Here is a 15,142-nt window from a genome sequence, read left to right as displayed (position 1 = left end):
TTCAGCAAGGAATCAAATGCATGGACAATAACAGGTTTTAGGGACATTAGTCATATAAGTTCTATGACAAAAAAAAAAAAAACATGAAAGTACACACGCACATAAAATGCATGCATTGAATTATCATTGTTAGGACGTTCGAATATCCAAGATCAATTCGATAGTGCTTACAGGCTATCAGTTAGAAAGCACAATGAACAGGTAGAGAAAAACAGATTAATCGATTGTATTAAGTTTTGTGGAGTGTTTGAGCTGGCTCTGAGAGGTCACAATGAAAGAGAAAGTTCAGATAATCCGGGGGTGTTCAGGGGACTTGTCAATTTTGTTAGTTTGATTGATGCAGCAATAAAGGAACATCTTGACAGTGCAACACTGTTTAAAGGAACTTCCGAAACTGTTCAAAATGAGATTCTAGACTGCATGTTAGAAGTCTGTAGGGATTGTATTTCTGAGGAAATAAAAAAAGCCAATTATTTGGCAGTAATGTTCGAGAAACGACTGACGTCACAACACTTCAGCAAATTGTAATAATTTATGGTTATGAAGTTGGTGGGCATCCAGTAGAACGATTCTGGTTTTTTTAATCCCAATGGCCAAAATGCCGAGGCTTTGTCAGAAGTTTTCATCAGAGAGCTGACAAAACATATAGGTAACCAACCACACAAGCTGATAGCGCAGTGTTATGATGGTGCAGCGGTGATGAATGGTGTAGGTAACAGCGTACAAGCCAGGGTAAAACTTATCTATCCCCAGGCATATTATATCCATTGTTACGCACATTAGCTTAATCTAGTCTTGCAGTTAGCTTCATCCATTAACAGTTCTGTCAGGATTTTCTTTTCAAATCTTTCTGGCTTTCCAGCATTTTCTTCTAGTTCTCTCTGAAAATGAAAGTGCTTGATATTGTTTAGCAGCGACTTCCCAGGCTTGCTCAAATGCGCTGGATGTTCAATATTAGAACAGTAAATGCAGTATATGAAAACAAGGAGGCTCTAATAGAATGCTTGGATGAAATTTCACCATACAAAATACTGATCACACTACATGGCGAGAACCGACCGGTCATTTGACACTTTTAGAAGATGTAATTTTTTTATTCTGGCTAGAATTTTTTCACCGCATCATGCCTCATGCGAATATTTTGTTTAAAATGTTGCAACAACGAAACATCGATGCCATTAAGGCCAAACATTGTTTAACATCATTCCAAACGATGGTGGAAACTATTAGAAATGCTAGTGTTGATTCCATGGAAGAAAGAATTAAAGAAACATTCCATATTCCACTGCGAAAAAGAAGACTAGAGGAGCATCGAATTTCGGAGGCAAAGGAGGTTTGCATCTCTCACATAAATGACCACTTTGTCTTCACTAACCACTTGGTTTCATCTAGGTTAGTGGATGTAAACTTGTTTCCATCATTTTTTAAATCATTTCCTGATAAAGAACTGGAAGATGCCTTCGGAACTTACCCGCCTCTAGTAAAGTCTCAACTAAGGACTGAGCTGGAAGTCCTTTATAGGAGAAGTGACTTTCACAATGCTGATGGAGCAGTAGCCATGCTACAGATTTTAATAGAAATTAATTCACATGAATATACTTTCCATCAGCCGAGTGAATTGCTTAGGATAATTGTCACAACACCGATGACCTCATCTGAACCAGAGAGGTGTTTTTCGACCCTGAAGAGGATTAAAACATTTCTCTGTAACACCATGACAGAAGACCGATTAAGTGCATTGGTTATGTTGGCAGTGGGGGAAAAAAAAAAAAGAAAAAAAAACTTGTTAACAACATTAGAGACTTCAATAATAAAGTTATTGATAAGTTTGCATCTTTCAAAACTAGGTGCATGGAGTTTCTCTACAAATAAATCCAGATCTTCAACACTATCTACAACAGCAGTGAAGGTGTGTCCTATGAATTAATTTTACTCTTCTCTTGTTTAATGGTTTTAATTTTGGTTTTATATGCGTAGATTTGGTGCATGCACATTAGAACTCAGTTATCTCTGACGTGTGACTCAGCTATTCGGGAATATATCAGTGTGTTCATTACTCATATTTTTTTTTGTGAACACATCCATCCAAGAAAAGCACGAGCCGCCACTGGCTCTGGAAGAAGGTGCTGGTTGAACGAAGCTAGCAATCGCTTGCAAGGAGGGGATCATTTCTATCTGAATTCTACTCTACCTTCTACCACGAGCATCTTACCCCTTAGCGGTCTCGAGCTGATGCTACCCGCAATACACTCTGGCACAGACTGCGCCCTCATATACGTGAAGTTACTCTACAGATTCCTGGGATGGACCATTGTTGTAATTTGAGAAAAGGCTTGGTCTAAGTGCAGCCTATGAAGAAAGTAAATCTCAAGAAGGTAAGTGGTTGTGTTATTTATTTGGGTTGGCATTTCTAAAATGTGAAGACATTGGTGATTGCTTTGCTTTCGACTTATTTGAGTGTCAGCCATCTAATTCAAAATTAACAGAACTGTCCGATTACCTTCTTTAAGATTATATAGAGAACTATTCAAATTTCCCCCCAGAAGTATGGGCTCAAGCCAGAGCTTCACTTGGAAAACACCACGAATGCATGTGAATCATTCCACTCAGCTTTTAATGTTCAGTTTAATAAGTCTCCACAACTTATTCGATTTCATTGACATTTTAATAGTTTCAGACTCAAACATACGTGAAAATGCAAAGCATCGCCGAGATAAAAAAAAAAAAAACAAGTACTGCTGTCCGCAAACGTCAACAAACACTGGCACTAAGGCTGGAACAATCTGAACATGGAACACTAAATAGATTTCAGTTAGTTCTAGTCAAATATGCCAGTAATATGTATCGCCCCTAGAGAAGTGGACAATATTTTTTAAGTGACAGCCTAGGGACAAAGTTAAAAATTGTACTGCAAGAAACAGAAACAACATTTTTAACTACTATACATCAATATGCCAGTCCAAAGTCTGGAAAAGTGGGAAGGAATTTGTTTCGTGTAAAATGTTGCATGATCTTTAAATAATTATTGCATTTTTCCTCAAATTACAATGACACTTTGAAGTGTTTTTCCCCAAATTACAAACCGGATCAGCGGACTTTAATAAATATTCCTCAAATTACATGCGCCTCTACTGACACGAGCCTGTAGCATTTAAGCACACTTAAATGTCATCGACCTGAGTCAGGATCGAACCCGCAACCTCGAGCACAGAAGGCCAGCGCTATACTGACTACGCTACCCATGCCAACGCGACTTAATAATAATAATAATGTTTAAATATATTGTAGCCTATATACCGGATGTAAAAGATAATTGAAGACTTCTGGTGTAACCAACAAATCTATAATACACATTCAGGGGGAAGGAAAATACAGTAATTTCAAGGACATATTTTGTTAGGCCTATATTTACTAACAGAACCTTTTGACTAATGAAGGACAAAGTTTATTGAGCTATTGTCCACCACTGTGACGTAACGGTTAGTCTGCCTGAACGTGAAACGAGCGGGCCCAGGTTCAAATCCTGGTTGAGGCAGGTTACCTGATTGAAGTTTTCTCGGGGTTTTTCCCAAACCCATTAAGAGTAAATGCTGGGTAACTTTCGACGCTGGACGTCGGACTCATTTTATTCAGACGATAAATAATCATAGCAGTTGCTGAAGTGTCGTAAAATAACCAATTAAAAATTATTCAGCTATTGGATGCAATTATTTATTGCTATAAATTAAAGCTTCAAAATTACTTTTTCCATCTAAGTCACATGTTTAATTAATCTGATGTCGCATCTTTTTCCAGGGGGGGGTCTTCAATTAAGGAATTTATATTTCGAACATTTTAATTAATATTTATCATCACATTTTTATAATTTATAATACTGTCATATTATTTAATGTGACAATTTAGTATAAAATCGGAAAAAAAAAATTATAAAATAAATAACATTTAGATTAGCATGTGTAGGGTATCAAAATACAAACTTAAAGTAATAGGAGAGTATTCTCTTAAATTTGCATACCCCTGAAGTCTGAACACAGTGCTTGGAGGGTTTCGCGTCGTGCGCGAATTTCAAGGATTGAGTAATATCTTAAAATAGCGGAACATTCTGCATCCCGCCACGGGTATGAGCTGGACACGGGAAAATTTCCCGAAAATCGGCAATGTCCTGCTATATCGGGACATCTGGCAACCCTAGGTAAATCACGTGACATTTAAAGCGGCCCTTTTCTTTAAATTTTATTGAAAAGTTGTTTAATAGGTTTGTTCCAGCATGGTTCAGAATCGATTCATGTGCTCGATGCGCTTTCCAACACGACTTGAAGTGTTCCAGAACCGGTTCTGAACTCCCAGCTTCCTGTTCCAACATGCTTTGAAACTCATTCGGAACGAGTAAAATTGATTCTCGATTAAAGCAGTAAGTGGGAATTCTGAACTGCTGACGCACGCATAGATGGTTTAATCTGAAGTAAAGGTTAAAACGAGACTGAGAAGGTTAAGAAATAAAAATAGCAGATCATGAGTGATTTGGAAGGTGATAGTGCGATCACAGTCTACTAGACTGTGGTGATATATTTGTTGATGGATTGAGGCCGTGTCTCAAAGCTACATTTTCAGCTGAAGTGAACTAGATTGTTGACTAAATAGCCGGATGTGACATCAGAAGTTACGATCCAAAGCTACGTAGTGTATAGCAATCAAGTACGTAGAAGCCAGTAGTAAACGAAAATGGTTGCTTGATTGTTGACTTGTAGCCTACTCTAAGGCCTTGTCTCAAAGCTCAAGTCCTTACTACACACTAATGACTAGCAACTAGGTGACTTATAAACTACACACTAGGGAGCTTGGGAAATGTATGCTTGAAACATGGCCTTCTTCATAGACTATTTCTCTAAAAACCATGACATCACGGTGCAGCACTGAATTAAGAACGCAGTGTCCTAATGCAGTTTCATTACTAATTATGTGGAAAAGATGAGGCCTTAATATATTACAATAATGTTTAAAACATTGTACAGAAGGTACTAACAATGTCAGTGTTCAAAGTTAACGTGTTATTCTACATTATATTTACATTATTTTACTTCCAAAGCATTTTCAGATTTCATAACCCCAATTGCTGATGAGGTATCCATGTTTGTTTAGTGAACAAGTCAACAATCGAGCAAGCATTTTCGTTTACTAGCTACTACGGACTTGATTGCTATGCACTATGTAGCTTTGGATCATAACTTCTGACGTCACATTCGGCTATTTAGTCAACAATCTAGTTCACTTCAGCTGAAATTGTAGCTTTGAGACACGGTCTAAATAAACATGGATATCATATTACTAGACCGAGGGGAGTGGAGCCGCGGGCATAATGTGAACTATCGCGATGACGCAATACGAACGTAGGAGCAGTACAAGTGGCGCTCCGAAGTGCAGGACTCCACTGGCCTCGGTTGAATAACATTATACCTCATTAGCAATTGGCGGTTACGAAATCTGAAGATGCTTAGGAAATAAAATATGAGTTCAATGCAGAATAACACGTTAACTTGGAACATTAACACTGTTAGTTGGTATCTGCGTTACATAAAAAAATACGGTATTGTAATATTTCAGGCCCATATCTTTTCCAAATATATTTCGATTGTTGAAATCAAAACGTAATTTTCATAGATATCTTTTGAACATCTTTTATATTTCTACATCTTTCTACGTTTCTTTTCTAGAGTCTGAAGAAACTACCATTCAATTCCTAAACCTAAAAAGTTTCATGAACTGTTTACTGGGAAACTGTTTATAAGCACAGAATTAAAATTTCCAAAAAAATAACAGCTGTTAACTCGTAATTAAACTGTATCAAGACACTGCATTCTTAATTTAGTGGTAGGCCTATACCGTAATTTCATGGCTTTCAGAAAAATAGTTATGAAGAAGGCCATGAGTCCAGCAAACATGTTCAAAGCTCTCTAGTGTGTGTGTAGTCAGCTAGTTGCTAATGATTAGCATGTATAAACTTGAGCTTTGAGACCACGGCTATAATACATATCTACGAGATTGGGATGAAATTCGCCTATCATGGAAGTTGAAGTTATTAAACAGAAAAATAATCACTACGGTAAACATTGCGGGATAACCACGAAACTTCGGTAATTTCGATCAATAAATACTGTATTATTGATTATCTTAGTAACAGAATAGAAAATAAAATAAAATAGTTTTTGGCAAAACAAGAAAAGACTAATTTCGAACATTCTGAAATCACGAAGAAAGATCTGTGACACTATCTGAGCGCTCCGATGATATTAAAGCGGTGGACATATGTATCACTAAACTCTCAATAAAAACATTCCTTAAAGCGCGCACGCTTAGAGTTTCTTTCGGATGAGGAGTTGGATTATTTCCAAGAGAAATGCAGATATTGTAAGTTATTCTTAGAGTTTCTTGCTTTATTCTTATTTTATTTTAAGTATGTGAGTGATAGTTATAAATGTATAATTGTGTCCTCTTTAAAATTCTAACAACTGATGTTTCTGAAAATGTAATAGATTGGAAGAAGTGCTATGGTATGCCTGTGCAGATTATTTCATCCCTCTGTTTCGTATCCCTTTTCTCTCGTACAAAAACTGTTTGGGAAAGCACAGATAAAGTATTAAAGCTCTAACTTGTTACCTCACTCTAAGCCTTTTCGGAAATAGACTATTGCAATGTCTTAGAATGTTCTGCTTAAGTAACTCAGCATGCCGGAGCGAATGTATTCACAGGATTTCGTACTGTACGTCAGGACCAATAAATACGGTACTTGAAGTGCATCCATTCCGTAAAAAATAATGTGAAACTTCCTTTAAAGTATATCAATCCGATGTTATCCTTAGACCATTTTTGAGTTAAAGAATGGGATTTTTCCTGAACCAAAAATAATACAGTACGGTACAATAAATCTATGGATAAAAGGCAAGAATTTTCCTAAAAGTCGTGTATTTTCCTTGAACCAAAAAAAAATACAATGAAAGTGAAGCGAAATTAATAAAAAAATGCAATTTTTTCCTCGATACAATTAAAGGCATGGACACTTCCGAAGACTACTTCAGAGTAAAAATGGCATATACGTTAATTGGCTTCTTTTGCGACTATGAAGACGAAAGTGTACCGGTAACGTAACAACGTAGAAATGCTTCTTTACTTTGTGGACATTATTAGTGACTTAAAAAGGCGACAGGATTGCAGTAATATTGCAGGAAACATCAAGACATGTGAGTAAAAAATAGTACTTTTATTAAAACCGAGGCTAGAACTGTACATATTTCATGTGAAGTTTTAGTATATTTTATTGTGTTTCAACAATAATTGGGTAGTAACATTTTGATGCTACGGAAAGAGTAACACGAATGACTTTTTAGTTGTATTTTAAATTCTTGTTAAGTAGCCTATTAGTGTAGTAAAGTTTATAGCCCGGATAACATGTCTTTCGTTGTATTCACTTGCAATTGCGCGTACGCGCTCCCTCTGCATAGGATTCAATAGGTAAGAAGAAGGGGGAGTGTTTAATGTCCTTAAATGTAACCTGCGAGTTGGCAAAATAGATAATTATGTAGTAAGAATTGGCTAGACAGTTTTTCCGTAAAAGAGGTCCAGGGCACATAGCTCACATTACCAAAATATATTAATTAAATTTTGGCTAAATTAGCGCAGAGTTAGTTCCCTTCGTACTCCGCTTATACACCAGTGTTTAAAGCTATCTTCTGAGTCATACCAGCGCTGGCCTTCTATGCCCGAGGTTGCGGTTTCGATCCCGGGCCAGGTCGATGGCATTTAAGTGTGCTTAAATGCGACAGGCTCATGTCAGTAGACTTATTGGCATGTAAAAGAACTCCTTTCGGGACAAAATTCCGGCACACTGGCGACGCTGATATAACCTCGGCAGTTGCGAGCGTCGTTAAATAAAACATAACTTTTTTTTCTGAGTCATACCAATATAACTTTGGTGACATTACGAAAGTTTTACGCTAGTAGACCTATATACACACTATGCCTTGCATATACGAATCTGTAACAGGTTACGTTAGTTTAATCTTTTGTTATGTCTTGCATGTACTAATTTGTGTCAGGTTAGGTTAATTTAGGCTTTGGTTATGCCTTGCATGCACCAATCTGTGCAGGGTTTTCAAGTACTTGGCAAAGGTTGGTGATTTTTTTGTGATGATGTCCGTACTGGTCTGTAATAAGGTAGTGTAATGACAGATTTTCATTTTCGAAATCACCAGAACTGTGCGCTAGTTTCACGATAAGATAGAACGAAAAAAACGGCCGGTTTTAGACCTCTGCTTTTTCAGGCTAAGCTCAGTTTTGTTCCGTTGCGAATATCCTTGTTGTATTTAGGAGCGTATCATATACTTACTTATGGCTTTTAAGGAACCCGGAGGTTCATTGCCGCCCTCACATAAGCTCGCCATTAGTCCCTATCCTGAGCAAGATTAATCCAACCTCTACAATCATATCCCACCTTCCTCAAATCCATTTTAATATTATCCTCCCATCTACCTCTCGGCCTACCCAAAGGTCTTTTTCCCTCTGGCCTCCCAACTAACACTCTATATGTATTTCTGGATTCGTCCACATGTGCTACATGCCCTATCCATCTCAAACGTCTGGATTTAATGTTTATAATTATGTCAGGTGAAGAATACAATGCTTGCAGTTCTGCATTGTATAACTTTCCCCATTCTCCTGTAACTTCATCCCTCTTAGCTCCAAATGTGTTAAGGAGCGTATAAGAGTATTTAATCTTGATGAAGAATTTGAGTGATGCATAATGATGCTTATTATAAAAATGGCGATAGTTTTGTACACAGCACCTCTTTTGGCAGCATTACAATAACTGTTGTAATGACTCAGTGCCAACTGTGCATTCCTTGTTGTAATGTCTGAACCATTTGGATTTTGTATGGATGGAATTTCAAGTCTTTATGCAACATTGGGAAGACACTAGAACGCGATATCCCAGAAACGGAATGTCACCGAGCAGAATGCTTAGGGATTTGCTCGAATGCAGTTCTTACAGGAGTGATGTTCTCTGGTGTTTGCACACATCTCATTCTCCCAGTAGCCTTCTTCGTTAGTACAGAACCCGTCTCTTCGAAATTTTTGTCCTATGTTTTGATAGCATGCACAGATGGCATTGCATCATTATGACGGGTATTATAATGCTGCCAAAACAAGCGTTGTGGAGTCACGAATCTGTCACCATTTTGTAATAAGAATTGATGGCGTATGGATGTTGTGCACCTCTCCAATTTTCCATCCTGACTCATAAACACAACGAGAATGTTCATAGCCAAACCCAGGAAAAGCCAGATCTTAACCAGAAAAAGCCAATGTTTAAAATCGCCCATTTTTCTGGTCCACATTGTATTATATTAAATTTAGTTTTCTCAAGCTAGTTTTAGTTACCAGTACCAACTTTTCATTACCGGCTCATTTTATCTCTGTTCCAAACACACCACAGTCTGAAGGTTTATTGTGGTTGGTGAAAGAAGTTCGTGTTCAGCGAGTTAGTTCCAATGTTTCGTCATGGAATTATTTGACATTTATCTTAGAGTCGAGGAAATCTGAGAAAAACCAATCAATTCGAACCCAGCGCATGCTTCATCTCGAGTCCAACTCGCTACTGTCTGAGCCAAACCAGTGGCTTAGTTTGCTCTTAGTTCAAGTTATTTTTGATTTGCTTAATTTAGGCTTGTTTTTTTAAGCTAGGTTCAATTTATTTACATGAATTTTGGTTTCTTCTGGTCAAGTTTGGTGTCTAAGGCTAGTTTAGTTTCCTTTGTTTTGTTTTTATTTCCTTAGGTTAAATTCAGTTTAATAAATTAGATTCTATTTACATAAGTTAGCTGTAGCTGCTAGATGTGAGTTTCAGGTTTATTTTGCAGATGTACCAGTACCAACGTCTTGTTTCATTTGTTCTCGACTTTTCGCCTTTTGTTAATAACCAATTACAGCTCCATATTTTGTATGGTACCGGTACCTCTTTCCACATTAATACTTTATTATAATTTGAGGGCGAAACTTTATTCACATTCCTTCAACTGACTAGCTTTGCCAGTTTCAGTAGATTTACAACCGCATATGTTTGATTTGGGTTGTGCTTTAGTGCCTAGTGAGATTCTAGTAGTTTTAAAATATTCTGGTATAAATTTGGTGGTAACATCTATTATCAGGCAATACCAGTACATCTCACTTGACATGTATCCGAGGAAGAACAATTATTGTTGCATACATCTTTTAGTGAAATATGTTAATAGTCAGTAATGATTACAATGGAGGGAAAAATAAACTGGCCATTCTATCACACTATCTCCTGGCTTAGTTGCCTCATAAGTGATGCCTTATTGGCGTCACTTATGAGAGTCAAATCTGTATTCGGACAGTCGACTAAACAACACCAACAACAAATTTGGTGGTGTCAAGAGGTTATTCATTCTTTATTTTTTACTAGCCTTTTTGAATATCAAGTATTGCTTGAACAGATCTTCAATTTTGAACCTGATAATGAGAAATATATATAAACAAAGAAGCTTCCCTCCCCTTATCGACAATTAAGAACTTGTATATAATAAACAAGCCATTTTATCTCGAATCTCTATCATATTTTTATGTAAACAGAAGTCAGAAGCAAGAGGGGGAGTGAGAGAGAAAGAGCCTGAGAGAATGTGAATTTCTGAAGTATATTTAGTGATCATGAACATGTGTGTGATCAAGAAACTTCCAAATTAAAACAAAGTTAATATGTGTAGCCTACATTTGAAAACTGAAGAGGTGATTATTTTAAGAAGAAGTATGGTTTAAGGAAAGTAGCTTGTCACTTATCAGCTGTCATTAGTCTTACTATTATAATTATTTTGCAGTATACAGATATGTTGTTCAGTCATATGTACAGTGTCTTTCATTCTTTAGCGTTATTTCTTGTTGTATTATTTTAATAATTTGTTGTGTACTTGTAGTAATCTTGACTAGTGTTAACTTAATGTTATTAAATACAGTAAATAAAATGATAATGAATTTTGCGACGTGTGTTTTATGGATGCACTATAGCAACTCTGCTTGGCCAGGTGATTCTACTTGATCTAATAATAACCAAATTGCTCGCAATCTTTAGTTTGCAATTATATCAGGATGCTTCCAAACTTAATGGGTATTCATCTTGTTACATAAACGTTGCACTTGCACTGATCTATGGGAATGAAGTCATCATTCTCACCCAGACTTTGTTGTTGAATGTCATATTTACTGGTTTGGTAGTCACTTTATTTATTATTAACATGCCATCAGTTACGCGGTTCCATAGGAAACCAAAAAACCATCGGTCGGACACCGTCATTTCGATAAGGTGTGCAATGAAATCATTATACTCTGATCTTATTAACTTTGTGAATATATTTTGATATTTATGTTTCATTAGCTCTTCTACATCCTTTTTCTGATAGATACATATAAACATACAATGACAGTATAATTTGATAATAATAGAGGTTTGCAATATTGTGATATTTTAAAATTATTCTTATTCTTCTTCCCTATTATACCACTATCGTGGCGTTAGGGGACTGCCTCGAACCCAGTTTTTGAATTCCATTCTGTCTCCTGTTAATCTGTAAAATTGGCTTATTGTCTTTCCTCTGTTCGCTGTAACTAATTTAATTCCTTCTTCCTATGTAGTCCTCGGTCTTCCAACTGGTCTCTTCTGCCCTAATGGTTTCGCTTCCATAAACTGACGTAATTTACTATCTACATCCAGCCGCATAATAGTCCAAACCAGGAAAGTTGTCTATCTTCAATCCTTTTACTCACAGATGGCAATAATAGTTCCCCTCGAATTCTCTCATTCCTAACCCTATCTCTACTTGTCTTTCTTACTATTCTTCTTAAACATTTCATTTATACTGCATTAACCATATTTGTCTCATTCTTGGTAAATGTACAATTTTCACTTCCATATATGAAAATTGGTTCTAAAACTCCCTGATATATTATAGTCTTGGTCCTCTTATCCACGTCTTTTTTGGAGATACGTCTACTTAAAGCATAATATGCATTCGTGGTTTTCTGTATTCGTTTTCGTACTTCTCCTTGTAATATAGGTACCTATTTGATGTATAGTTGTTCCCAAATACTTATAGCTTTCCACCTGTGTTAATTTGTGTCCATCAAATTCTATCTTAATCTCTTTCATCTGATCATATGTCCTAGCCACCATCATGATTTGACACTTTTTGTAATTCATTGTTATCTCTCTTTCCTTTAGTGTTCTTATCCATTCTGTCACCATCTGTTGTAGTTTCTGTTCTGAATCTGCAATTAATATTACACCATCAGCATAAACTAGAGCTTGGCAATATACTGGTCTTAGGTTTCGCATTCCAACCACAGATCTCTTTGATTTAGCTTTACAGGTCTTCATTACTTCATCCATAAATATTGTAAATAACAAAGGGCTTAAACTATCTCCTTGTTTAACTCCTTTTCCCATGATATTTTATACACTTTAGTAAATTACGAGAAAAAAAGAAAGAAAAAATACAGCAACACTTTTATTGAAACTAGACATGTTATTTGGAAGTAGTGTAGATTATTTAAGTTTGTAAAAAAATTATACATAAGCTACATTAGTTGACAGAACACAGATTTTCAAAACTCACTTAGTTTTCAACACTTTGAGCCTGGGATGGTCTCCTTCCACAGGTGATGCTGTGACTTTTTGAGGCACCTTCTCCCCTCTATCTGCTAAAATACTCTTGATTTTCATTTTCCGATCTCAATCATAGTTTTGTCTGACGAAGTTATTGCAACGACTCCAGGCCAGATCCTTGAGGAATGTTCTCCACTTCATCTCATTATGCTTACTTGATTTTAAAACACTATAAAGCTGCTGCTTTCCACTATGTTTAGTATCTAGTGAAAAGAAAATTGTCAAAAGCCAGCACTTGTTTATCCTGGACACCGAGTATGTATTTTTCAAATCATCTACTTTGTCCATGTCTCCTTTTGTGAGATTTTAAAAGGTTTAATTTGTTCTCCTGAGCTTGGATCAATCACATAACTTTTGTGTGAAGAAAGCCTTGTCTTTTCTAGGTATGTAGGACTCGATGGCGTAGTTTGGCTGGTATTCAAACATGTTGCTTGTTACAGATCGATTCCTAGATTCCACGAAAATTTGCGGTAATTCCTTTATATTTTTCCTCATTGTACTGACAACTGTCAAATGGTGATTATCTCGTAGACGATCAGCTAATGGAATTGGCACCATCCCTTTGTCCATTGTTATATTTCTGTTTATTTGAGACAGATTAGATTAGGCTTGAGCGTTAATAACTCAATTGAAGTACGGGTACTGCAAACTACCCCATAACTCCCCACTCCACATTTCCCAGCAGAGACAGATATGTATCGGACCGATACAAGTAGACCTGAAGGCAAAGCATTGCTGAGTGACGGATTGTATAAGGCATGCATCATAGCTTTTGGCTCTCGCTGGTTGCCTAATTATCCACCACTAATGCACAATGCTTTACTGTGTGTTTGTTTTTAAAGTGGTGAAGCAGAAAGGACATGGGCCGGGGTATCTCCTTTTCTTTTACCCTTTATGCCCAGGGTTGGGTTAGATCATCCCCTCCATGTCTGACAATGAATTACTTTGTATGGCCCTGGAGGTAGTAGCCCAGCATATACTTCCAATTTTTACCATGTAATATATTCTTGGCATTCTTGTACAACTTAATGCAAATATTTTTATGCCATATTTCGCCGGTTTGCTGGGCAAGTATTGATGAAACGGATACCATCCACGATAACCACCTAACAGTTTGTCTATTCATACAAATTCACTTGTTGAAAAAATGCACTTTCACAAGTGTAACAAAAGAGTCTAGAACTTGACTAATTTTTGCAAGTTTGTCTTGAAGCCAAAATGCTCTTCACGATCGTCTATATCAGCGGTCGTTAGAGCAAGAGCACTCTGGGGCTAGCGTCTCTTAACCGCGGAAAAGACAGTGCACCATCTAGCGGGTATGCTCTCTATCTTTTCCTGCTGCACGATGGGGCACACGGGACAGCACTGCTTACCCTTTGCACATTTCAGCGAGTGCTGACGACCACTGGTCTATATTATCGAACCGTAAGGCTCCCACAAAAAAAAAAAAAAAAAAAAAACTGAATCCCTGTTGATTCATAATGATATGCCAGTTTCGTCTTCAGACCGTAAATCTGGAATATCTTGATGTGAAAATTTCAACATGCTAGCATATAAAGTAGCTCAAGTAAAACTTTCAACCCAGCTACGTTAGTAGACATTGCATCACGTTTTCTGTTGAATATTTTCCTTTTTCAGTCCATTTGTTTATGAATTCAACAATATTTTGTTTATCATTATTTGAAAAAAAAAAACGCTCCATGCTTTTAAAGAAGAAGTAACATAATGGCTTCTCCCTTAGGTTCTGAAAGATGTCACAACATTATGCGCCTGTGTATGGCCTCAATATGGATCGTTATTGTGAATAAACCATTGCCTTGCACTATCCCTACCTTAATAAAAACCAGTAATTGCTGAAGAAGCATTGTGTTTGTCAGCAGACTTACCAGCTTTTTCAGTGTCATTATTGTGATTATTTACCTCAGGGTGGTCATCTTCATACTCTTAATCACTTACCTGATTTTCTTCTGCACAATTGAATAAATTCCAGCGCACACACTTTCGTTCTCGTCGCAGTGCTTCACTTCCTTCCTTTTTCTCTTTCTAAACTCTGTCAAAAATCTCAATAAACTCTGTCAAAAATCTCAAGTGAGTCCATCGTGAAACTCACTGTTGTAAAATGTTGTATGGCGTTCGTGAAACTCACTGAAACAAGTCTTTTGGTGGATAATTTCTTACTGTGTGACTTAAATTTGTGGTGTAATAAATAAGACTCAGTGATGAACATGGATCATCTTTACAAATGCCCAAATCTGAGGTGATCCCATCTGGACTCAACACCAAAATATTATACTGGGAAGCAAGAATGCAAATGGAGGCCATCCAAGAGCCTCCGCAATAGTGACTACTACTACTGCTACTATCTCCGAAGTGAAATAATCATGGAGGTGTTAGTGCAATGAAAAGGTCAATCCA

Source organism: Periplaneta americana, chromosome 10 (assembly GCF_040183065.1).
Source record: "Periplaneta americana isolate PAMFEO1 chromosome 10, P.americana_PAMFEO1_priV1, whole genome shotgun sequence".
NCBI classification, from domain to species: Eukaryota; Metazoa; Arthropoda; class Insecta; order Blattodea; family Blattidae; genus Periplaneta; species Periplaneta americana.
Note: the sequence above shows the minus strand (reverse complement) of the source record.